A 27,404-nucleotide genomic window follows, 5' to 3' on the forward strand; every position below is an offset into this window, starting at 1 on the left:
GAAAGAGGGATCTGTTCCAATGTGAAAGGCTCCACTTAAACCAGGCTAGGATCAGTGTCCTTATGAATCGAATAACGAGGACTTTAAACTAACCAAGGTGGGCGGTGGGAGAATTCAGGGAAGCAGTAAGAGAAATGTCAGGGGTACAGAACAAAGTAGCTATTTATGTAAAATAAGCAGACTGGGTTAGGAATGTACAGAGATCTTGTAAAAGATCGTAAGGCATTAGTGACTGAGGCGATATCCTGGAAAAAGAGACAATTTAACAAGTGGCAAGGTTTCCCACCCCGTCACCCGACAAGTCAGTAGAGAACGCATCCAATACGGTAATCAGGGACTTCAATCTTCATGCAGGCTGGGAAAACCAAATTTGCATTAATAATGTAGAGGATGATTTCATGGAATGAATTCAAGAAAGTTTTGGTATCAGTACCTCAAGGAACAAATTATAGACAGGTTAGCGGGAATTAACATGGGTGCAGTGGCCCCACCAATCGGCTGGAAGCCATGGTGCTATTTTGTGGGGCTCAGCCAATTAGTTGCCTGACGTTGTGGCTTCGACACCCCCAAGGCAGGATGTCCCACCTCCAACAACTGCTAGACAAAGGGCTGGCAGTTCTTCAGTCCCAGCAATGTCAGAGGTCACTTCTGGGGTTGCAGTAGGCCCCAGACCAGGAGCAAGAGCCGGAGGCCAGGAGTAAAGATAATGGGGTTGGGGGTTGGCTCACCAGGACCAGTCAGCAGAGCCGGTGCAACCACAAGGCAAACTAGATGGTCACTTTTTTTTTTACATTCACTCATGGGATGTGGGCATCGCTGGCTAGGCCAACATTTATTGCCCACCCCTATTGTCCTTGAGAAGGTGGTGGTGAGCTGCCTTCTTGAACCACTGCAGTCCATGTGGTGTAGGTACACCCACAGTGCTGTGTTAGGGAGGGAATTCCAGGATTTCAACCCAGCGACAGTGAAGGTGATATATTTCCAAGTCAGGATGGTGCGTGGCTTGGAGGGGAATCTCCAGGTGGTGGTGTTCCCGTGTATCTGCTGCCCTTGTCCTTCTAGATGGTAGTGGTGGGTTTGGAAAATTTGGGGGGGGGTGGTGGGGGGGGGGGGGGGGGGGGGTGGAATCGTTCCCAAAATTTCACATGAAATTCCTCGTCATGTTTATACAATGATTTTACAAATGTGTACATCTTCACGACTATTCCAAAACTACGAACCAGTAAATATTATCAAAGAACATAAGTTAATCTAGGCCACTCTATCTTATCAGCTCTGAAGAAGCGTCATCTGGACTCGAAACGTTAGCTCTGTCTTTCTCTCCACAAATGTTGCCAGACCTGCTGAGTTTTTCCAGCAATTTTTGTTTTGGTTTCAGATTTCCAGTGTCCGCAGTATTTTGCTTTTATATAAGTTAATCTAGCCCACTCTATCATAATGATTAATGATTGAGTAAATTGCACATAAAATTATCTGGTAACTGTTGCAGGAACACATAATATTACATCATGTGAGACATATTACACATTAAAATGTGCATTTCTTCGAGTACATATCCTGTGAACAGTGGTGAACAAAGAAAATGTACAATCAGCATCATAATATTGTCCGTCTTCATGTAAAATAAATCTGTAATAATAAATACAGAATTTTTTATTCATTCTAATGCACAATATTCATTTTCAAAAGTTAATTGTGGTGGTGGGTGGAAAGCAAGGCTGCAAGTTTGCCTAGGGCACCTAATACTCTTGCACCAGTCAGGCGTATTAAGCTGGGTGGGGCAATTGAGAGGCCTGGAGTAGTTTTTTCAAGTGGGGATGCCCCTTGCCACTGAAGGGCCCTCCCTGGGGCAGACGGTGCCCAAACAAGGAGGGATACCACTTCCCACCATCCGAGCCTGCAGTCAGGCTACCAGGGCATGTCTGGCAGCTTTGGTACGTGGCAACATGACCTAGCCCCACACTGTCCTTTCCCTGGTAAAACACCAAGGAAGGGGCACTTAAGTGGAGGAGGCAGGACAGGCCCAGCAGAGGTGGCAGCAGAGTGGTATACAGTCGGGAGGGAGTTACCCTGGGAGTCCTCAAAATAGATTCCGGATCCCATGAAGTCTCATGGCATCAGGTGATACACGGGCAAGGAAACCTCTTGCTGATTACTACGTACTGCCCTCCCTCAGCTGATGAATCAGTGTTCGCCCAGGTTGAACATCAATTGGAAGAAGCACTGAGGGTGGCAAGGGTGCAGAAAGTGCTCTGGGTGGGGGACTTCATGTCCATCACCAAGAGTGGCTCAGTAGCACCACTACTAACCGAGCTGGCTGAGTCCGAAATGACATAGCTGCTAGACTGGGTCTGCGGCAGGTGGTGAGGGAACCAACAAGGGGGAAAAACATACATCACCAACCTGTCTGCCGCAGATGCATCTGCCAATGACAGCATCAGTAGGAGTGACCACCGCACAGTCGTGGAGTCAAAGTCCCGCCTACACATTGAGGATACCCTCCATCGTGTTGTGTGGCACAACCACCCTGCTAAATGGGATAGATTTCAAATAGATCTAGCAGCTCAAGACTGGGCATCCACGAGGCACTGTGGGCCATCAGCAGCAGAATTGTACTCGAGCACAATCAGTAACCTCATGGTCCGACATATCCTCCAATGTACCATTATCATCAAGTCAAGGGATCGACCCTGGTTCATTGAAGTGTGCAGAGGGCGAGCCAGAAGCAGCACCAGGCATGCCCAAAAACATGGCGTCAACCTGGTGAAGCCATAACACAGGGCTACTTGTGTGCCAAGCAGCAGAAGCAGCAAGCAAAAGACAGGGCTAAGCGATCCCACAACCAACGGATCAGTCCTGCCACATCTAGTGGCAAATGGTGGTGGACGATTAAACAACTCACTGAAGGAGGAGGCTCCACAAATATCCCCATCCTCAATGATGAAGGGGCCCACCACATCAGTGCAAAAGATAAGGCTGAAGCATTTGCTACAATTTTCAGCCAGAAGTGCCAAATGGATGATCTATCTCAGCCTCCTGCGGAGGTCCCCAGCATCACAGATGCCAGTCTTCAGCCAATTCAATTCACTCCATGTGATATCAAGAAACAGTTGAAGGCAAAGGAAACTGCAAAGGCTATAGGCCCTGACAATATTCCGGCAACAGTACTGAAGACTTGTGCTCCATAGAACCATAGAAAAGTTACAGCACAGAAGGAGGCCATTCAGCCCATCTTGTCCATGCCAGCCTGAGGACACCCAGGTGCCCTTTCTAATCCCACCTTCCTGCACCCGGCCCATAGCCTTGCAGCTTACAGCACGTTAGGTGCAGATCCAGGTACTTTTTAAAAGAGTTCAGAGTTTCTGCCTCTACCACCAACTTGGGCAGCGAATTCCAGACACCCACTACCCTCTGCGTAAAAAAGTTCTTCCTCATGTCCCCCCTACACCTTCTGCCACTTATCTTGAATCTATGTCCCTTGGTTCTAGAATTCTCCACCAAGGGAAACAATTTTATCCTGTCGACCCTATCTGTTCCCCTCATAATTTTGTATACCTCAATCAAGTCACCTCTCAGCCTTCTTTGTTCTAAGGAAAACAGCCCCTACCTATCCAATCTCTCCACGTAGCTACACTTTTCTAACCCTGGCAACATTCTTGTAAACCTCCTCTGCACTCTCTCCAGAGCTATTACGTCCTTCCTGTAATGTGGTGACCAGAACTGCACACAATACTCCAGTTGTGGCCTCACCAGTGTTTTATACAATTCCAACATTATATCCTTACTTTTATATTCTATACCTCTGCCAGTGAAGGAGAGCATTCCATATGCCTTCTTTATAACCTTGTCTACTTGAACTGCTGCCTTCAGGGACCTGTGTACTTGTACGCCAAGATCTCTCACTGCATCTACCCCTCTTAGTATATTCCCATTTATTGTGTAATCCCTGTAGCTGTTTGACCTCCCTAAATGTATGACCTCACACTTCTCTATGTTAAAATCCAGCTGCAACTTTACCGCCCACTCCACCAACCCATCTATATCATTAATATATAACACAAACAGCAAGGGTCCCAACACCGAGCCCTGTGGAACACCACTTGAGACAACTTTCCGTTCGCAAGGGCATCCATCGACCATTACCCTTGGTTTCCTGTTACAAAGCCAACCTTTTATCCAGTTTGCCACATTACCCTGAATCCCATGGGCTTTTACTTTCCTGACCAATCTGCCATGTGGGACCTTGACAAATGCCTTGCTAAAATCCATGTACAAAACATCCACTGCACTACCTTCTTCAACACTTCTTGTCACTTCCTCAGAGAATTCAATCAAATTTGTGAGGCAAGACCTTCCTTTAACAAATCCATGCTGACCATCCCTGACTAGTCCATGCCTTTCCACATGACAGTTAATCCTATCTCTCAGGGTTTATTCTACTAATTTGCTCACCACCGATGTAAGACTAACTGGCCTATAATTGTTTAGCATTTCCTTTGGTCCCTTTTTAAACAATGGAACTACGTTTGCATTTCTCCAGTCCTCCGGTACCTCCCCTGTATCTAGTGAAGATTGGAAAATCATCCTCAGAGCATCTGCTATCTCCTCCCTGACTTCCTTCAGCAGCCTCAGAAACAATCCATCTGGCCCTGGTGACTTATCAACTTTCAAGGATTTCAACCCTTCGAGTACTTCCTCTTTCTTTATGACTATCCCGTCCAATATCTCTCCTGGGCTACTACATCTACATCCTCCCTTTCCTTTGCAAACACGGAGACAAAATATTCATTCAAAACCCTTCCCACAGCTTCTGCATTGACACACAAGTTTCCATCTTCATCTCTGATGGGTCCCACTTTTTCCTTAACTAATCTTTTAGCATTAATGTATTGGTAAAACATCTTTGGGTTATCTTTAACTTTACTTGCTAATCTTTTTTCATGCCCTCTCTTTGATTTCCTTATTTCCTTTTTTACTTTGTCCCTGTACTTCCTATATTCACCTAGGCTATCTGTATTCCTCTAGACAACCAGGGGGGTCTAGGTTTGGCAGTACCACTCTTATTTTTGTAGGGGGCATGTCTACTTTGTACAATTAGGATCTCGCTTTTTAGTGCTTCCCACTGGTTTTCCACTGTTTTATCCTCCAGCAGTGCTGTCCAGTCCACCTCAGCCAAGTCTCTTCTCATTTCTGCAAAATTTACCTTCCCCCAGTTCAAGACTTTTACTCCTGCCTTATCTCTGTCTTTTTCCATGGTAATGCTAAATCTAACTGAATTGTGATCACTGTCCCCAATATGGTCGCCAACTGTCACTTCACCCACTTGCCCTTCTTTGTTCCCCAAGACTAGGTCTAGAATTGCATCTCCTCTTGTTGGGTTTGTCACTAATTGGTTGAAAAAATTTTCCTGGACACACTGCATGAATTTTTCTCCCTCAGTGCCCCATATATTGTTTGAATCCCAGTTGATATTAGAATAGTTGAAGTCTCCTACTATTATTGCCCTCTTGTTCTTACTAGCAGAAATTTGCCTACATATTTGTTCTTCTATCTTCCTTTCACTATTTGGGGGTCTGTAGTATACTCCCAGTAGTGTGACTGCCCCTTTTTTATTTCTAAGCTCAATCCATAAAACCTCATTTGTTGACCCATTTAGCATATCATCCCTTCTCACAACTGGAATTGATTCTTTAACCATTAGTGCTACCCCCCTCCTTTTTTATCTCCTACTCTATCGTGTCTGAAGACTCTATAACTAGGGATATTAAGCTGCCAGTTTTATCCCTCCTTTAGCCAGGTCTCCATTATAGCAATGACATCCTGCTGCCATGTGTCTACCTGTGCCGTTAACTCATCTGCCTTGTTTGTAATATTCCTTGCATTGAAGTATAAACAGTTTAACCACATCAATTTCCCTTGCTGGACACTTTGTAAACTTTGCTTCTCCTGTAACTCCATGTCTATCACCCAGAACTTGCCATGCCCCCAACCAAGCTGTTCCAGTACAGCTACAACACAGGCATTACCCAGCTATGTGGAAAAGGCAGGACAAATCCAACCCAGCCAATTACCGCCCCATCAGTCTACTCTTGGTCATCAGTAAAGTAATGGAAGGCGTCATCAACAGTGCTATCCAGCAGCACTTGCTTAGCAATAACCTACTCACCGACGACCAGTTTGGGTTCCACCAGGGCCACTCAGCTCCTGACCTCATTACAGCCTTGGTTCAAACATGGACAAAAGAGCTGAACTCCCAAGTCACTGCCCTTGACATCAAGGCAGCATTTGACAGACTGTGGCATCAAGGAGCCCCAGCAAAACTGGAGTCAATGGGAATCAGGGGGAAAACTCTCCCCTGATTGGAGTCATGCCTAGCACAAAAGAAGATGGTTGTGGTTGTTGAAGGTCAGTCATCTCAGCTCCAGGATATCACTGCAGGAGTTCCTCAGGGTAATATCCTCGGCCCAACCATCTTCAGCTGCTTCATCAATGACCTTCCTTCCATCATTAGGACAGAAGTGGGGATGTTCGCTGATGATTGCACAATGTTCAGCACCATTTGCGACTCCTCAGATACTGAAGCAGTCCATGTCCAAATGCAGCAAGACCTGGACAATATCCAGGCTTGGGCTGACAAGTGGCAAGTAATACTTGTGTCAAGCCACACAAGTGTCAGGCAATGACCATCTCCAACAAGAGAAAATCCAACCATCACCCCATGATGTTCAATGCATTACCATCGCGGAATCCCCCACTATCAACATCCTGGGGTTTACCATTGACCAGAAACTGAACTGGAATAGCCATATAAACACTGTCGCTACAAGAGCGGGTCAGAAGCTTGGAATCCTGCGACAAGTAACTCACCTCCTGACTCCCCAAAGCCTGTCCATCATCTACAAGGCACAAGTCAGGTGTGTGATGGAATTCTCCCCACTTGCCTGGATGAGTGCAGCTCCCACAACACTCAAGAAGCTTGACATCATCCAGGACAAAGCAGCCCGCTTGATTGGCACCACATCCACAAATATTCATTCCCTCCACCACCGACGCACAGTAGCAGCAGCGTGTACCATCTACAAGATGCACTGCAGGGATTCACCAAGGCTCCTTAGACTGCACCTTCCAAACCCATGACCACTTCCATCTAGAAGGACAAGGGCAGCAGGTAGATGGGAACACCACCACCTAGAAGTTCCCCACCAAGTCACTCACCATCTTGACATTGAAACATATTGCCGTTCCTTCACTGTCGCTGGGTCAAAATCCTGGAACTCCCTTCCTAACTGCACTGTGGGTGTACCTACACCACATGGACTACAGCAGTTCAAGAAGGCAGCTCACCACCATCTTCTCAAGGGCAACTAGGAATGGGCAATAAATGCTGGTCCAGCCAGCGAAGTCCTCATTCCGTGAATGAATAAAAAAAAATACATTCAAACATATGATGGTTAGATAGTCAATGGCAAACATCTAAAGAAATAATTCATAATTTGCAACAGCTATACATTCCTTTAAGGAATAAAAACTCCATGGGAAAAGTGGTCCAACTAGGACGAACAAGAGAAGTTAAAGATAGTACTGGATTAAATGAAGTGGTTTATAACTTTGCCAAAGAGCAATAAGCCAGAGTGTTTGGAGGATTTTAGAATTCGGCAACAGATGACCAAAATATTGACCAAGAAAGAGATCAGAGAATACGCGGAGTAAACTAACAAATAACATAAAAACAAGCTGTAAAAACTTCTTTTAGATATATAAAAAGTGAGCTATTAGCAAAATTAAAAGTGGGTCCCTTATAGACAGAGACAGGAGACATTATTATGGGGAGAAGGAAATGGCAAACATGAAACAAATACTTTGTCTTCCCGATAGAAAACACAAAAACATTCCAGAAATGGTGGGAAACCAAGGGTCTAATGAGAATAAAGAACTCAAAGAAAGTAAAGGGTAGCACAATGGTTAGCGCTGTGGCCTCACAGTTCAAGGGACCCGGGTTCGATCCTGACCTCGAGTGTGTGTGTAGAGTTTGCATGTTCTCCCTGTGTCCGTGTGGGTTTCCGCCGGGTGCTCCGGTTTCCTCCCACCGCCCAATGACATGCTGGTTATGTGGATTGGCTACGGTAAATTGTTCCCCCATGAGAGAGTATGTGCTCTCTGATGGACTGGCCTCCTGTCCTGGGTGTACCCTGCCTAGCGCCCATTGCCTGTCGTGATAGACTCCGACTCCCCGTGACCCTGAATTGGATGAAGCAGCTCTGGAAAAGTGAGCGAGTGAGTAAAGAAATAGTACTGGAGAAATTAAAAGCAGCTAATGGCCTACAGCCAAAGGTTTTAAAAGAGGCGTCTATGGCAATAGTCGCTGCATTGGTTTTGACCTTCCAGAATTCCCTAAATTTTCAGACTTGAAGGTTGCAAATATTGCTTAATCAAGGAAGGAGCAAAAGAGGAAACACCGAACTATAGGCCCGTTAGCCTGACGTCAGTACTAGGGAAAGTGCTGGAATTTTTCATTAGGGGATTTGTAATGTGGGCCTAGAAAATCAATATATTTGGACAGAGTAAACAAAGATTTATGAAGGAAAAATCAGGTTTGACAAATCTGTTAAGGGTTTTTTGATGTAATTGGTGGATAAGGGGGAACTATTGGACATAGTGTATTTGGATTTTCAAAAAGCAATCAATAAGATGCCACACATGAGGTTACATGAGGGAGACAGTGATGTTGTGGTAATGTCACTGCATTTGTAATTCAGAGGCCCAGGCTAAACACTCAGGGGACATGGGTACAAATTCCATCACAGCAGCTGGTTAAATTCAATTAATTCGCAAAATCTGGAATTGAAAGTAATGGTGACCATGAAATTATCATTGATTGTCGTAAAAACCCATCTGGTTCACTAATACCCTTGAGAGAACGATATCTGCTGTCCTTACCTGATTTGGCCTACATGTGACTCCAGACCCACAGCAATGACTCTGAAATGGCTGAGCAAACCACTCAGTTCAAGAGAAATTAGGAGATGTGTAATAAGTCTTACCAGTGATGCCCACATCCCATGAAAGAATTAAAAAAATGAAATTAGAACTCTCAGACTGGGGTAATACATTAGCAAGGATCAAGAATTAGTTAACAAGCAGAAAACAGGAATGAAGGGGCTATCTTTGTGTTTGGCAGGATATAACTAATGGTATACTGCAAGGATCAGTGCCAACACCTCAACTATTTACAGCAATGGACCTGGGTACATACTTCACAGAAAGTTAACATGCCAAGTCCAGAAAGCAATTAACAAGCCAAATGGTATGTTAGCCTTTATTACAAAAGGTTTGGCGTATTAGAGTAAAGAAGTTTAACTGCAATTATATGGGGCATTGTTGAGACCACACCTGGAGTGGTGTGTACAGATTTGGTTTCCTTACCTAAAGGAGGAGTGCAACAAAGGTTCATTAGACTGTTTCCAGAGTTGAGGGTTTTGTCCCAAGAGAAGGGATTGAGAAGATTAGAGGCATATTCCTGAGAGTTGAGAAAAATGAGAGGTGTTCGCACTGAAACATATAAAATTCTTAAGGGGCTTGACAGGATAGATGTTTCCCTTAGAACCTAGAACTAGTGCTCACAGTCTCAGGAAAAGGGGGTTGGCCATTTGGGACTGAGATGAGGAGAAATTTCTTGACTTCAAAGGGTTGTGAATCTTTGGAATTCTCCACCCTTGAGAGCCGCAGATGCTCAATCAATAAATATATTCAAGAGTCAATAGATTTTTGGATACGGAGGGATTCACGGAGCATGGGAATAGTACAGGAAGGTAGAGATGAAGGGAAAAGATCAGTCATGACCTTATTGAATGGGAGAGCAGGCACAAGGGGTCAAATGGCCTATCCCTGCTCTTATTTCTTATGTTCTAAGAAATCAGATAGCCTGCTAATCCCGATTGCTGTTGAACCACTCCTGTTGATAAAAACACATGTGGACTTGGGTGAAAATAGAAATTGTGCAAGTCTGATGGTTGACCATTGGCTAGGCTCATGTAAATAGGCTAGAATTTGTTTTACTAGCTGTTGCTGAAAAATACCATGACTCGTAGACACTATTACAAATGCATTATGTCAATGCTCATCGAAAAAAGTGTTAAGATGCAACAATCAGGGATACATTAGACACACTATTCAGGTGAAACACCCTTGTAGTTATTATACAAGATCCCTGTTAATCAACACAACATTGTATTATACATCATCATAGGAACTTGGGATTTAGGAGCAGGAGTAGGCCATTCAGCCCTTTGAGCCTGACCTGCCATTCAATAAGATCATGACTGATATGGTTGTGATCTCAACTCCACTTTCCTGTCTACCACCCAATAATTATTGACTCCCTTGTACATCAAAAATCTAGCTCAGCCTTGAACATATTCAATGACCCAGCAATGATCACACAGTATTAATGGATAATTATATATGTACTCCAATCAAGATTTAACTATCTTCCTCAATAAAATATCTATTTTGTAATTCAATGTTGCTGAATTCAACTGATTTAATATTTGATAACAAATTAGGATTATCAGGTCAAAAGTAGACTGTGCTCCCATCATTTGTCAATTGGGAGTACACACACAAAAGGCAAAAATCTGTTCAGTGAACTGGAAGAAGTGATCCTGATAATGTAAATGGTCTGAACAGGTTGCACTCCTCAATGAGATAATAAACAATTAAACAGCAATGGGTTGGTTGTATTCCCTTCAAATTAATATTAACTGCTGGACATTTCCAGATACATGAGCAATTCATTCTAATATAAAATACCGTCCAAAGTGTTTGCTATCAAATATTGTTCACTGCAGTGAGGGGAGGGCGAAGTTAATATTAAAATGCATTATTTACTGAACTGTTACTTTCTTAAGTTACAGAATATTTTGGTTGCGGGTAAACAGTGAAAGGCTTTCAGAATAATTGATTGATGGATGAAATCACACAGTATTAAATCTTAAGCCCCAGTCTTTCTAATTTTCAGTTTTCATCTCTATCTCATCCCAAACCACGATTCTTGCAGGGGCTTTTCCAACTGACCATTCATCATGCCTGGGGCTGAACTTCAAGAAGTGATGGAGGTAATCAACCAATACGCACACAAGCACTTTCCCCACACAAGCAACCTGTGGAAGGGGTGTGACACCTTTGGGGGGGGGGGGGGAGACCTGATGGGCCCAGGGAGCCACTTAAGGAGCAGACCCCTCCCAAACTGCCCACCACCAGGCTGGCTGCTTGGTGTAGGGCTCTCCCTTCACCAGTTGATGGTGGCAGTGGTATGAGGTCCACTTAAGGGCCTCAATTGGACCAGCTGGCGGGCAGGACGCTTCCACAGCTGGTATAATTGCCGTGGGGGTGCCCTGGGATAGGCAGGTAGGCAGTGGGCAGGCCACCTGCTGAACTTAACATGGCCCTCTGTCTTCAAAACCAGCAGTGCAGGAGCATTAAATCCAGCCCAAACCTAAGTCTTAGACTACCATCAGGTCCAGAAAGGTTGAACAAGCAGAAGAAAAGCACAAAATTCTGTCAACATTTGAGGGAAACATGGTGCAGATTTGAACTGATAGTGAAACGTTCAGTGAAGTTCCTTTAATTAATTGTTATGCAAGATCTAATAAATGGAAAATATAAATTAATCATTCCCTAATAACTCTTCAATGCTAGAAACCTTAACCATCCATGTTATTCATCATCCTGACCCATATCTAGACTACTATTTTGACAATAAGAACACTGTTACCTCATACAGTGACAAGACAGGAAAATAAACAGTGCAATAATTTCTATTTATACCACACGGTAATACTGCATCATGAATACTAGTTTGGATTGATTATTTTTCACTTGAAGAATATTCAAAGCAAGCATTCTGAATCCATATTAGACAACAGAGTAATCAACACCTACTGTGTGCAGATGCACTGAAAACAGTCTGCTTAAAATATGCACCAACAAATCCATTTTTATTAATTGAATAGGAATAAGGAAGAATCTGAATCTGAATCCATAATCAGACAACAGAGTAATTATAAGATCATGAAAAATAGGAGCAGTAGTTGTCCATTTGGCCCATCGGGCCTGCTCTGCCATTCATTAAGATCATGGCTAATCTGATTGTGACTTTAACGCCACTTTCTTGCCCGACCCATCCATAACCCTTAACTCCCTTGTCAATCAAAAATCTGTGTAACTCAGCCTTGAATATATTCAATACCCAGCCACCACTGCTCTCTTTAGAAGAGAATTCCAAAGACTAAATGACCCTCAGAGGAAAAAATCCTCCTCCCCTCCATCTTAAATTGGAGACCCTTTATTTTCAAACTATGCCTTGAGTTCTAGGTTTCCCCACAAAGGGAAACATCCTCTCAGCATCTACCATATCGAGTCCCCTCAGAATTTTGTTTCAATAAGATCACCTCTCATTCTTCTGGACCCCAATGAGTATGGGCCCAACCTGCTCAACCTTTCCTCATAAGACAACCCCTTCATTCCACGAATCAGCCTAGTGAACCTTCTCTGAACTGCTTCCAATGTGAGTATATTCTTCCTTAAGTAAGGGGACCAAACCTGTGCACAGTACTCCAGGTGTCGTCTCACCAATGCCCTTTACAACTGGAGCAAGACTTCCCTACTTTTATACTCCATCCCCCTTTGCAATAAAGGCCAACATTCCAGTTGCCTTCCTTATCACTTGCTGTACCTGCATGCTAACTTTCTGTGATCCATGTATGAGGATACCCAGGCCACACTATACTGCAGCATTCTACAATCTCTCTCCATTTAAATAATTTTCTGCTTTTCTATTCTTCCTGCCATGGCGGACAACCTCACATTTCCCCATATTATACTCCATCTGCCAAATTTTTTGCCCACTCCACTCACTTAACATATCTATATCCCTTTGCAGGCTCTTTGCATCCTCTTCACAACTTGCTTTCCTACCTATCTTTGTATCACTACAAATTTGACTACAATACAAATGGTCCCTTCATCCAAGTCATTAACATAGATCATAAATAGTTGAAGGCCGCAGCACTGATCCCTGTGGCACTCCAATAGTTATAGTTGGCCAACCTGAAAATTACCCTTTTATCCTGACTCTGTGTTTTCTGTTAGTTAGTCAGTCCTCTATCTTTGTTAATATTGCATGCCCAACACCATGAGGTTTTATCTTGTGCACTAACCTTTTATGTGGCACATTAGCAAATGCCTTTTGGAAATCCAAATACACCTCATCTACTGGTTCCCCTTCATCCACGCTGCTTGTTACATCCTCAAAGAACTCTAATAAATTTGTCAAACACAACTTCCCTTTCACAAAACCATGTTGATTCTGCCTGATTGTACAGTCTTATGATTTTCTAAATGTCCTGCTACCTCCTTTATAATGGATTCTAGCACTTTCCCAGTGACAGACATTAGACTAACTGGCCTACAGTTTCCTGCTTTCTGTCTCCTTTCTTTTATTTATTGAAGAGGGATGAACAAGGCAGAAAACCACTTAGCTTGCTCTCCTAATCACAATCCAAAGAAGTGTTGTGTGGATAAAAGCAAAATACTGCAGATGCTGGAGATCTGAAACAAAAAACAGAAAATACTGAAGAAGGGTCATATGGACTCGAAACGTTAATTCTGTTTCTCTCTCCACAGATGCTGCTAGACCTCCTGAGTTTTTCCAGCATTTTCTGTTTTTGTTTCAGTGTTGTGTGGATGTTGGATGAGGACAGGATTGAGCTCCATTATGCTACTTCACTAAGAGTCTGTCACACATCAGGATTCGACAAAGCACTAGAATACTTCCAAAACCTGTGGGAGCTGTACCTCGGCCTGTATGGAGAGAAACATCGGGAAAGTAAATCATTTTTCCTTTCTCACCTATTTATGGACATGTTAAAGTGTTAATCTGCTAAAAGAATACATTTACAGATATTAGTATCCCATTTGGACACCTACCGTAACTTGTTGCTTCCCACTGTAGGTACCTACCTGGACTTACAAACATCTCTAAAGTTCATCTCCTTTCTCATAAACAACCAACACTCTCTTGGGCAACTATTGATGACATCACCTGCATACAAAGATTAGCACTAAACTTCAATTCACTGCAAAATCCCAATTCAGCTCAGATAATAGCACTGTTGCCTCGGGGTTCAAAAACTTGTGGGTTTAAACAATACATCAGCACATGAGCAAATAATTTACACCAATACTACAGTGTTGTAGTGAGGCAAGGGCTGCCATTAAACTTGCCTGTTTCTGTAATTCAGGTTGACATTCATAACGCCCTATCACAATTTGAAAAACAGAGCTCTCCCAGTATCCTTGCTCATAATTTTCTCTCTAACAAAGTTTTCATAAAATTAACCAGCTGTTCATATCTGTTTATGGAGCTCTGTTGTGTTTAAAATGACTGCTAGTCTACATAACTCAAAATAATTTAGTCTATTTGAAATGTTTAGTTCAATGACACGAATCACAAAATTAATATGCAGGTATAGAAAGCAATGAGGGAAGGAAATTTTTTTTTGTTACAAAGGGATTGGAGTATAAGGGTAAAGATGTCTTACAATTATACAGAGCATTGGTGAGGCCACACCTGCAGTAGTTTCTGGGAAAAGGAGATTGTCTTATGAAGAAAGATCGAGTAGACCAGGCCTGTGCTCCCTAGAGTTTAGAAGAATGAGAGGTGATGTAATTGAAACATATAAAACTCTTAAAGGGCTTGACAGGGTAGATGCTGAGAAAATGTTTCCCCTGGCTGGAGAATCTGGAACACGGGGTCACAAGCTCAGACAAAAGGGTCATCCATTTAGGACTGAGGAGAACTTTTTCACTCAAAGGCTTGGGAATCTTTGGAATTCTCTACCCCAGGGAGCTGCAGATGCTCAACTATTGAGTATGTGCAAGACAGGGGCTGACCGATTTTCGCGTACTAAAGGAGTTAAGGGAATTGGGGAAAGGGAGAGAGGTGGAGTTGATATGGAACATCAGCCATAATCTTGTTGAATGGTGGAGCAAGGCTTGAAGGTCCAAATTTGTGATTATGGTTCCATCCAAATGCAAATCTTATTTTAATTCTCTGGAGCTATTCCATAATCCTTTGCTCTGTATGACCATACAAACTCTAAATTTAAATGATGAAAATTGGCTAATATTCAACTCATATTCCAGAGCTACAATAAACATTAGGTAGGAATTTGTTGAAGGCCACGTGTATATTCTGTAGATCAATATGTTATGAGTAACAGTGCATTTCCATCATTTCAGTTCTGAATCTGGCCACAAAGTGAGAGGATATCAACTGCAGGCTACAGCTTCTCCCCACAGGAGGAAGAGTCTAGAAACATCAATCTGACTGTTTTAGATAAATGGCGCCTAAAATCGGGCTAGTTGAAGTGTTTTTTTTTCCCCTTCAAATTTCCGCTCAAACTCATTTGTATTTTCAAATGTAAAAGCTTCGATGATCCAACGCAGCATTACAGAATGCAATTTTTTTTTAAAATTGTGTCAAAAAAAATTCCTTGATGTATTTAAGTGGTAAGTTGGAGCAATTTGATTATCACTGAATCACAGAATCGCACAGCACAGAAGAGGCCCATCGAGTCTGCACCAACACGTGAGAAACACCTGACCTACCTACCTAATCCCATTTACCAGCACTTGGCCCATAGCCTTGAATGTGCCAAGTGCTCATCCAGGTACTTTTTAAAAGGATGTGAGGCAACCCGCCTCCACCACCCTCCCAGGCAGCGCATTCCAGACTGTCACCACCCTCTGGATAAAAAGGTTTTTCCTCATATCCCCCCTAAACCTCCTGCCCCTCACCTTGAACTTATGCCCCCTTGTGACTGACCCTTCAACTAAGGGGAACAGCTGCTCCCTATCCACCCTGTCCATGTCCCTCATAATCTTGTACACCTCAATCAGGTCACCCCTCAATCTTCTCTGCTCCAACGAAAACAACCCAAGTCTATCCAACCTCTCTTCATAACTTAAATGTTTCATCCCAGGCAACATCCTGGTGAATCTCCTCTGCACCCCCTCCAGTGCAATCACATCCTTCCTATAATGTGGCGACTAGAACTGCACACAGTACTCCAGTTGTGGCTTCACCAAGGTTCTATACAACTCCAACACGACCTCCCTACTTTTGTAATCTTTGCCTTGATTGATAAAGGCAAGTGTCCCATATGCCTTTTTCACCACCCCACTAACATGCCCCTCCGCCTTCAGAGATCGATGGACACACACGCTAAGGTCCCTTTGTTCCTCAGAACTTCCTAGTGCCATGCTGTTCATTGAATACTTCCTTGTCAAATTACTCCTTCCAAAGCGTATCACCTCACACTTTTCAGGGTTAAATTCCATCTGCCACTTATCTGCCAATTTGACCATCCTGTCTATATCCTCCTGTAGCCCAGAGGCTCAACCTCACTGTCAACCACCAGGCCAATCTTTGTGTCATCCGCAAACTTACTAATCCTACCCCCCTACATAGTCATCTATATCGTTTATATAAATGACGAATAATAGGGGACCCAGCACAGATCCCTGTGGTACGCCACTGGACACTGGCTTCCAGTCACTAAAGCATCCTTCTGTCATCACCCTCTGTCTCCTACAACAAAGCCAATTTTGAATCCACCTTATCAAAATTACCCTGTATCCCATGTGCATTTGCCTTCTTTATAAGTCTCCCACGTGGGACCTTGTCAAAGGCTTTGCTGCAATCCATATAAACTACATCAACCACACTACCCTCATCTACACACCTGGTCACCACCTCAGTGATTAGTAATGCAATAAAAGCTGGAAATGGGTTTGTCACAAAATAAGCATTTTAGTCAGAGTCTAGTCAACCACCGATGCATAAACCAATTTTAAATAACTGAAAATGACATTAAAACCCATCGAACCATTTGCTAGTTATATTGGTGTACAGTAGTCAGTTTCTTCAGAGATTTAGAAAAATATATGGTCAAAAGTTTTTAAAAGTGTGCACGTTATCGTCCTTGTGCCTAAAGAAGTTGTTTTTTAAAAAAATACAACTTCCTTGAAAGCCTGCAAACAAGCGCTACGATCAGAAGCTTGCAGTAGGGATTAACTCGATCTGGGACATGGTCAATTTTGTGGGTAGGGCTGGCAACTAACATGATAATTATTTTAAAACCAGTGAAAAAGGCTGTAGAAAATCATCTTGCACTTAAAATTGTGATTTTTTTTTCACTAGTTTGGCCAAATGAGGAAATCCTGGTCATCAGGTGCAATAAATAACGAAACAGGCAAAAATGCCAAGGTTTCAAAAAAAGAATCAGCATTTAAACAGTTATTTGTCAGTGTCTAATAGTGTACACCACGTGAGAAAGGAGCATGAAATAAAAACAGTATCACCAGCAACCTGACCCTGTAATTGCATTCCTCACGTTATCCAGTCAGCCTCCTGTGAAAATATATTTCACACCTTCCTACACATTTTTTTTCTGCATGCAACGCATTCCTCTTTACATACCAAGCAAGAGTTGGAGGTCAGACAATTAATGACAAGAGAAACTGGTATTGTCGTGAGGCTTTAAATGTCATTGGTCTAGTGTGCTGCTTATCTTGCTGACAGGGCCAATTTGTAATCCAACTATTGTGATTAAGTAGGGCATTCCCTAGTACTATATAAAATGAATAGAGTTGTGTATAACTATTTACTTAGCACAAAAATACAGGGAGGACTTCATGAAGGAAGGTTAATAAATGACAGTCCTCTTGCTACTTTTGTTAAAAAAGCAATCCTAAACCAAAACAGAAAAATTAAATGATGACTGAGTTGAATTTGAGGCTTAATCCAATGACTATGATTCACAGGAGTTTTAACATTTGACATTAAGTCAAATAAGTAGATATCAAGACGGGTGACTAAAAAGCTTGGCCAAAGAGGGAGGTTTTAAGCAGTATTTTAAAGAAGGAAAGAGAGTTAGAGAGGCAGAGAGGCAGAAAGGAGTAGGGACGAGACAGCTGAAGGGATCTTCACCAAAGGTGGAGTGATAAAAATCAGGGATGTGCAATGTTGGCCTGAATCGAAGGAATGCAGAGATCTCAAAGCATTCTATGGTTGAAGGGGGTTTCACCGGTAGTGAGGAGTAAAGCCATGGAGAGATTTGAAAACAAGGATCAGAATTTTAAAAATCAAGATATTGTTGCACTGGGAACCAGTGCAGATCAGCGAGCACAGAGACAATGAGTGTACAGGACTTGAAGCATGTTAGAATTCAGGTAGTAGAGTTTTTGATGAGCTCAAGTTAATGAGGTTGCAAGTGGGAGGCCAGCCAATGCAGCACTGGAACAGTCGACACATATTTTGAAATGGGATACATGCACTATCATAGAGTCTGAAAGGTCATCAGATGTCCACTGCATATCAGAGCCCTTCATTTTTTTAAAATTAATTTTTAGGATGCAACAGGGTTTATAGCCAACCACTAGCTGCCCACAAAAAGGTGATAGTGGGTCTTCTTCTTGAACTTCTGTCGTCCGTGTGGTGAAGGTGCTACCACTTTTCCCTTAGGTGGGGAGTTCCTGGAGTTTGACCCCAAGACAATGAAGGAATTTGGTGAGTTATGCGCAAATTGTCTCTGTTGCTTTATACAAACAAAATACCAAAACATAACATTGTTTTCCTTTTGGTATCTGACAACCTTTTAGAAGTTAGGACTAGAGGCGTCTACGTACACAGAACGCTTTGGCTACATTAATGTCAACACACAGCACAGGGCAGGACGGGGTTTATTTCAAAGTTTTCTGCATTACAACTGCTATACTATCTGATTCTTCCCATCCACTAATATTGTATAGCTAAATGTTTTATCTCCAAGTTTAAAGGGTCGGACCTGATCTAACTGAATGGCAGAGCAGGCTCAAGGGGCCAAATGGCCTACTCCTGCTTCTATTTCCTATGTTTCTATGACCTCTAATTGAGCTGTTTGTTCAGTGGACAGGGCATAAAAATTTTACCCATCCATCACGTGATTACAAAATTCCAAGCGGATAAACTTGCTGATTGACAAATTAAGACGCAGAAAGCCAGGGCCATTCCTGCATTTCATATGTAATAACTCAATATCTAAGCATCACAGATCATTAATCTATAATCAAGTTAGCTGATATTAACACATGTCTTTGGGTCATCACCATCATAGCTTGATACTCCAAAACCAAGTTTATATAAATGTCTACGTCTTCTATTGTGGTCTCGTTGAGTGTTGTCACATTCGGCCTTTTCCATAAATGACTGCAATGGGAGAATAACAAAGGTCATATCTGAATGGACCAAGCTTTTACGTTAAGGAACAAAAAATCTAGTCAGTTTCTCACCTCTGAATACTACACAGTGCATCTAGCGAGACCAGGCAAGGATATCATATGGCCCACATTAAGCCAATATTCAGATAATACGCACATATAAACGTATGAAATGGGAGTAGTAGTAGGCCATTCAGCCCCTCAAGCCTGCTCCACCATTTAACAAGATCATGGCTGATCTGACTGTGGCCTCAATTCCACATTCCTTCCTACCCTGATAATCTTTGACGTTCTTGTTAGTCATGAATCTATCTACCTCTACCTGAAAAATATTCGTTGGCTCTACCTCCACCATTCTCTGGGAAAGAGGGTTCCAAAGACTCTCAACCTCAGAGAAAAAAAATTCTTCTCATCTCTGTCTTAAATGGGAGACTCCTTATTTTTAAACTCTATCCCCTAGTTCTAGTCCCTTCCATCCTTTCAGCATCCACCCTGTTAAGCTTCCTCAGGATCTTCTATGTTTCAATAAGATCACCTCTCATTCTTCAACTCCAATGGGTACAGGCCCAGCCTGTTCAACCTTTCCTCATAAGCCTCCATCCCAGCTATCAGTCGAGTGAACCTTCTCTGAACTGCTTCTAACATATTTATATATTTTCTTCAAATAGGGAGACCAAAACTGTAGACAGTACTCCAGATGTGGTCTTATCAACACCCTGTACAACAGTAGCAAACCATCCTTACTTTTATATACGATTCACCTTGCAATAAATGACAACATTCCATTTGCCTTCCTAATCACTTGCTGATAAATAATGAACATTTGTGCAAGGTATTGAAAGGCAACTGCTACCCTTGAAAACATACCACAATGTCAAAGCTTTCTGAAGAGGGAGAAAAATCGCAAGAGAAAAATAATTTCCTCCACCTTCACCTTCCACCCAAATAAAATCTCACAAAACCATATTGGTAGTCAAGGGACAAATGTCCAAATTGCATTATACATAGTTTTCATTAGAAAGGTAGAATTACACAATTTAAAATTAATTATAGCAGTATAACATACACATGCAACATTGTTGTTTAAAAAAATCATGAAGCATCAACACAAATCTGGGTTCAGCATTTAAAATTGAGCGAATAAGAAGTGTTCTTTCTTCATTCTAATGTAATCCAATTCAATTAAAATGCCATCAATCGGTCAGGGTTAAACACACCATGAGATACGACGCAATAAAAAATAGGCAGTCTTAGATCCAATCCTGCTTTGTGCTGAGTTAACTAACCTAACACTGAGCAGTGACAGAATGCTGCTATTGGCCTGCACATGTAGAGTGGAGGAATCAGGCAACAGCCCTGCTCTTGTTATCCAGTAGTGCCTATAATGCATGTGCGGGTGCTGCATGGGCAGGGTGATATATACCCCCACTCACCCTCTGCCCAAATAACTAGTTCAGGCTTGAGGTCTAGCCTTATACATCAAGCAGGGCACCAGAGGTGCTTCCATGACATTTGGGAACACACCCCAGCTTTCAAAAGAAAAGTGGAGTGGAGTGGAATGGAATGAATCAAATTAGGTTTGATTTGATTTGATTGAAGACGGTTTTGTTTAGAATAGGGACCAAATCCAAGCAAACGCACTCACTGCTGAATAGCAAGTAGTCGAAAACTGCTGCTTTTGATGAAGAAGATCTGAATTTGACTGTTGCAGGAAATGCCTGGCTTTAAAGGAATTGTCTGCCTGTCACGTGGCAGCAGCTGGTCAAGGTCTACAAGGCAGCCTCACCCCCGCCTTCCTACCGTCTGGAGTCGGATACTTCAACTCAACAAGATAGGCCGGTTCATCCGGCCTAAAGAGAGCAGTAAAAAGGCAAGAGCGGCCGTTCCCGGATTCTGACGGTTCACACAGGGAGGCAAGGAAACGGTCCTAGATAAGCAGCCGCGCCCAATCCTTTTAAGGACCGTTGTCATTGCGGATCGCTCACGTTAAATATGAATTACCACAGAAGGATATAAATACACCCACAGCATGCTCGTTAATTCAAGTCTTCCTTCCAAAATTATGGATGCGAATCATTATTTGAGGAAATGTTTAGGATTACAACACGTTAATTACGTTACAGTCATCGGTGTTTCTGAAAGGAGGAAATTGTACAGTTTCTAACAGCACTACCCTCATTGCCAACATTTCCATTTAGGAATCAACTGGGAATGTTATACGTAGCTAAGCGTGTCACTGCCTACTGCATATATACAATTAAATAACCAGATCGATCCCCTTTGTCGTCGATCCCCATAGACCGCTCATCACATTAATCACACACCCACTTAGCAAATTTCACAAAACGATATGTCAGTTTGCTCTTATTTCCAGTACACTGCAAGGTGTGCATTACCCACATCAAAAAAAATCACTGCAATACGCAAGATATAGACGATCCCAATTGCTGCGTTTCAGCAGCCAACAGTCCCATCCATTGATCATCTTGTAACAATTCACAATGTACCCGGAGCTGACACGGTTCACGCTTCTAAACTCTCCCTATAATGGCACAAGCCGGTAACAAAATGAGTGCAGCTCCCTCTCTCACACTCACCTCGCAATAAAATAGCCGCAATCTAACGTTACTTTTGTAGCATTTTAAATCCCCTTATGGTAACAAATCGAAACTACAACATTTGCCATTCTCAGTCACAATATAACACTGCACGGTGTGTCCACACAAAACACAGCAAACTCCAGCTTCTGGCTCGAGAAATCATTGCCCGACCTTTGAAATATCTCTGGGGCCGCTTCGAAGGGGATCCTGGATGCCTCCTCAGACTAGACACTTTTCGCCCCACCAACCCTTCCTGGGAGTGAATCACTTTCCTGAAGCCCAGGCTCACGGGCTTCTCACCAAGATCCTGGTGCCACAAAATACACGCAATGATGCGGGAATGTGACGCGGACCCGGCACCCTCCTCTGGACATTACTGCAATAGCATTCTGGGAGTTGTAGTTCTTTTCAAATATGGACATAACCTTCAATCCCCCCCTTGTCCCCGAGTGTTAAAATGTCTAATTAAACTTTTCTAAAGACACTGGGGCATTAGTCGACGAGTCAACGCCTTATAATGCAGGTTTAATGTCACACTGCTTCTGATAATGTCTTAAATGACATCTCACTTCAGACCTTTCACCATCCCCGAAGAGACAATGACGATTGTGTCACTTTTTCACTGTATGAATAAGGTGCCGAGTTTCTAAGCTCCGAAATTTCCTTCCTAAACCTCTTTCCCTCTCCAACTACAACACTAATAACTAAAATAAAAACAAAACCAAAAAAATGCTGGTAATACTGAACGAGCCTGGCAGGAACTGGAACAAAGAATAAAGGTTTCAGATCCATGCCCCTTCCTCACAACAATACCAACTGCTTGCATTTATAAAGCACCTTGAATGTACTAAAATATCCTGAAGTGCTTCACAAAAATGCTATCAAACAAAATTTGACTCTAAGTACTAAGCATTAGGGCAGATGACCAAAAGTAGGTTTAGGGAGCATCTTATAAGAAGAAAGAGATTGAGGCAGAGATGACAGGGGCTCCAAAGCTTAAAGCCATGGCAGCTGAAGGCACTGCCACCAGCAGCAGAGTGATTAAAGTCAGGAATGCACAAGAGACCAAATTTGGAACAGCTCAGAGATCCTGAAGGGTTTTAGGGCTCCAGAGAGTTAGAGAAAGGTAAGGCCACAAAGGGATTTGAAAGCAAATCCCATAGAAAGAGCAGAGAAGTTCTCCCTGGCCAAAATGTATCCACCACTGAAACAGACATCTGGGCAGTACAATTTCACATTGCTTTTGTGGGACCCTCATATGTGCAAATTGGTTGCCATGTTTCTTCCATTACAGCACTGACTACATTTCAAAAGTATTCAATTGGCTGTAAAGTAACTTGGGATGTCTTGAGGTTGTGAAAGACTCTCTATAAATATAATTCTTTCCTTTTTTTCTTCCTTCTTCATCCCTTGTTTCTTTCTTTCCTGCCACATTTATCCATGGAACTAACAGAATCTGTAGGAGAAATGTCTTAAGAACTGCCTTAAATTTGTCCTCAATATGAAGTCAGTAGACAGTCAGAACACCACACAAGGAAATAGCTAATGCTAATTAAAGCATCAAGGCTGAACACAACCTTATTTACCAGCGTATTTTTTTAAAAAGTCATGTATAACACAGACCCAGAGATGGCTTGCTAAGGAGGATAGAAATATGTCCTGGGAACTGGAAGGGAGGGAGGGACTCAGGAAAATTACATCACCTGGGAAGTGATACTTAGCAAACTGTTGGCACTGTGGGCTGACAAATCCCCAGGTCGTGATGGACTTTAGCCACTTCTTTAAGACTCTAAGATGGTGAGATTGTTGTTGTGTTGCTTTTAATTTTCCAAAATTCCCTGGATTTGGCGAAGGTGCCATTAGATTGGAAAATAACAAATTAAACTCCTTTATTAAAAAAGGATGGAGACAGAAAGCAGGAAACTTACAGGCCAGTTAGCTTAACATTTGTCATAGGGGCAATGTTGGAAACTATTATTACAAATGTTATGGCAGGGCACTCAGGAAAAATCAAGGCAATCAGGCAGAGTCAACATGGCTTTGGGAAGGGGAAATCATGTTTACTCAATTTATTGGAGTTCTTTGAAGGAGTCACATATGCTGTGGATAAAAGTGGATGTACTGCACTTAGATTTCTAGAAGGCATTTGATTTGGTGCCACATCAAAGGTTATTGAAGAAAATAAAATCTCATGCTGTAGGGGTAACATATTGGCATGGATAGAAGATTGACTAGCTAACAGGAAACAAAGGGTAGCCATAAATGGGTCTTTTTCTGGTTGGCGGGATGTAACTAGTGGTGTGCCACAGGGATCAGTGCTGGGCCCTCAACTTTCTACAATTAATATCAATGACTTGGATGAAGGGATTGAGGTATGGTTGCTAAATTTGCTGTGAAACAAAGATAGGTGGGAAAATAAGTTGGAAGAGGGCATAAAGAGGCTACAAAGGGACACAGGATAAGTGAGTGAGCAAAGATATGGCAAATGGAGTATAATGAGGGAAAATATGAAATTGTCCATTTTGGCATAAAGAAAAATTAAAGAAGCTTATTATTTAAATGGAGAAAGACTGAAGAAGGCTGCAGCACAGAGGGATTTGGGGGTCCTCATGCATTAAGTTCAGCAGGTAATAGAATGTTGGCCTTTATTTCAAAGGGAGTGGAGTGTAAAAATAGGGAAGTCTTGCTAAAACATCTACAAGGCACTAGTTAGACCACACCTAGAATACTGTGAACAGTTTTGGTCCCCTTATCTAAGAAAAGACTTACTGGCACTGGAGGCAGTCCAGAGAAGGTTCACTAGGTTGATCCCAGGGATGGAGGGATTTTCCTATGAGGAGAGTTTGAGTTGATGGGGCCGGTATTCATTGGAATTTAGAAGAATGAGAGGCGACCTTATTGAAACATATAAGATTCTTAGGGGGCTTGACAGGGTAGATGCTGAGAGGTTGTTTCCCCTTGTGGGAGAGTCTAGGACCAGAGGGCATAATCTCAGAGTAAGGGGTGCCCATTTAAAAGAGAGATGAGGAATTTCTTCTCTCAAAGGGTAGTCAATCTGTGGAATTCTTTACCACAGAGGGCTGTAGAGGCCGGGCCGTTAAGGATATTCAAGGCTGAGATAGACAGATTTTTAATCAGTAAGGGAATCAAGGGTTATGTGGAAAAGGCAGGAAAGTGAAGTTGAGGATTATCAGATCAGCCATGATCTCAATGAATGGCGGAGCAGATTTGATGGGCCGAATGGCCTACTTCTGCTCCTACGTCTTCTGGTCTAATGGTATTATTATTTAAATGGTGAGAAATTGCAGAGCTCTGAGGTTCAGAGGGATCTGGGTGTCCTAGTGCACAAATCGCAAAAGGCTAGTATGCAGGTACAGCAAGTAATTAGGAGAGCTAATAGAATGTTGTTGTTTATTGCGAGGGGAATTGAGTAGGGAGATTATGCTTCAGCTATACAGGACACTGATGAGACCACATCTGGAATACTGTGTACCGTATTGTTCTCCTTATTTAGGGAAGGCTGTAAATGCATTAGAAGCAGTTCTCAGAAGGTTCACTCAGTTAATACCAGGAATGGGCAGGTTATCTTATGAGGAAAGATTGGACAGGCTAGGTTTGTATCCACTGGAGTTCTGAAGAGTAAGAGGCATCTTGATTGAAACATTTAAGATCTTGAGGTTCCTTGACAGGGCCAATGTGCAGAGGATGTTTTGTGGGAGAATCTAGAACTAGAAGTCGCTGTTTAAAAATAGGGGGTCACCCATTTAAGACAGAGATGAGAAGAAACTTTTTCTCTGAGGGTCGTGAGTCTTTGGAACTCCCTTCCTCAAAAGGTGATGGAAACAGAGTCTTTGACTGTTTTCAAAGCAGAGGTAGATAAATTCTTGCTAAACAAGGGGATGTATACTTCTACCACATTTGTAGATCAGATTTTTCAATAGAATTGAGCAAGTTTTTTGGGTAATTAGGGATGTAAAGTGATTTCAGTTCTTTGTTCCAGGCCTTGTAGTTTTTGTGAATTCAGGATACCTGCCTCCAACAGAGAAAGATTGTAAAAGTGACTTTTAAGACAGCTAGTCCCAATACAGCTCCAACATAAATTTACCCAGGAGCAGAGGATAAAGGAGGAACGTACAGCACCTCTACAGATGGAGGTCAAAAGAAACTTCAGAGAAAGGTAAGGCAACTAATTCATCCCTGCCTGTTTATAAAGATGAGGTTGTGTAAGCTCTGGAAACATTGTTAACTGCAAGCACATGGACTTTTATCTATTCAATATAATGTGTCAGCTCTAAGGAGTTTAATCTTAATGTAATCTCACCAATTTATATCAAGGAGGACGAGGCAACCATGGCTGACAAGGGAAGTCAGGGACAGCATAAAAGCTAAAGAGAAAGCATACAATGCGGCGAAGAGCAATGGGAAAGCAGGGGATTGGGAAGCCTACAAAGACCAACAGAGGACAACTAAAAAATAAATAAGGAGGGAGAAGATTAAATATGAGGGTAAACTAGCCAGTAATATAAAAGAAGATTGCAAGAGTTTTTTTTAGATATATAAAGGGTAAGAGAGAGGCAAAAGTGGACATTGGGCCGCTGGAAAATGACGCTGGAGAAGCAGTAGTGGGGAACAAAGAAATGGCGGAGGAACTGAATAGGTACTTTGCGTCAGTCTTCACAGTGGAAGACACGAGTGATATCCCCAAAGTTCAAGAGAGTCGGGAGGCAGAGGTGAGTATGGTGGCCATTACCAAGGAGAAGGTGCTAGGAAAACAGAAAGGTCTAAAGGTGGATAAATCACGTGGACCAGATGGATTACATCCCAGAGTTCTGAAGGAGATAGCTGAAGAGATAGTGGAGGCATTAGTGGTGATCTTTCAGGAATCACTGGAGTCAGGGAGGGTCCCAGAGGACTGGAAAATCGCTAATGTAACCCCCCTGTTTAAGAAGGGAGTGAGGCAAAAGACGGGAAATTACAGGCCGATTAGCCTGACCTCAGTCGTTGGTAAGATTTTAGAGTCCATTATTAAGGATGAGATTTCAGAATACTTGGAAGTGCATGGTAAAATCGGGCAAAGTCAGCATGGTTTCATCAAGGGGAGGTCATGCCTGACAAATCTGTTAGAATTCTTTGAGGAAGTAACAAGTAGGTTAGACAAAGGAGAGCCAATGGATGTTATCTACTTGGACTTCCAAAAGGCCATTGACAAGGTGCCGCACAGGAGGCTGCTCAGTAAGATAAGAGCCCATGGTGTTAGAGGCAAGATACTAGCATGGATAGAAGATTGGCTGTCTGGCAGGAGGCAGATAGTGGGGATAAGGGAGTCCTTCTCAGGATGGCGGCTAGTGACTAGTGGAGTTCCGCAGGGTTCAGTGTTGGACCACAACTTTTCACTTTATACATTAATGATCTAGATGAAGGAACTGAGGGCATCCTGGCTAAGTTTGCAGATGATACAAAGATAGGTGGAGGGACAGGTAGTAT

General features: G+C 42.6%; 1 protein-coding gene across 8 annotated transcripts in view; it reads right to left on the reverse strand.

The window, feature by feature from the left end:
- The window catches only part of ctif (CBP80/20-dependent translation initiation factor), a 276,809-nt gene extending 254,553 nt beyond the window's left edge, over positions 1-22,256 (reverse strand). For 2 of the 8 annotated variants that reach the window (XM_078552814.1, XM_078552799.1), the window contains exon 1: positions 22,092-22,244. The gene's annotated coding sequence lies outside the window, so the exon portion shown is untranslated. Of the gene's footprint in view, positions 1-22,091 lie in introns of all 8 variants that reach the window. The other 6 variants (XM_078552809.1, XM_078552791.1, XM_078552822.1 and 3 more) reach the window with 4 other exon arrangements.
- Between the last annotated feature and the right edge of the window lie 5,148 nt (positions 22,257-27,404).

This window comes from Cetorhinus maximus, chromosome 1 (assembly GCF_964194155.1).
Source record: "Cetorhinus maximus chromosome 1, sCetMax3.hap1.1, whole genome shotgun sequence".
In the NCBI taxonomy this organism is placed as follows: domain Eukaryota; kingdom Metazoa; phylum Chordata; class Chondrichthyes; order Lamniformes; family Cetorhinidae; genus Cetorhinus; species Cetorhinus maximus.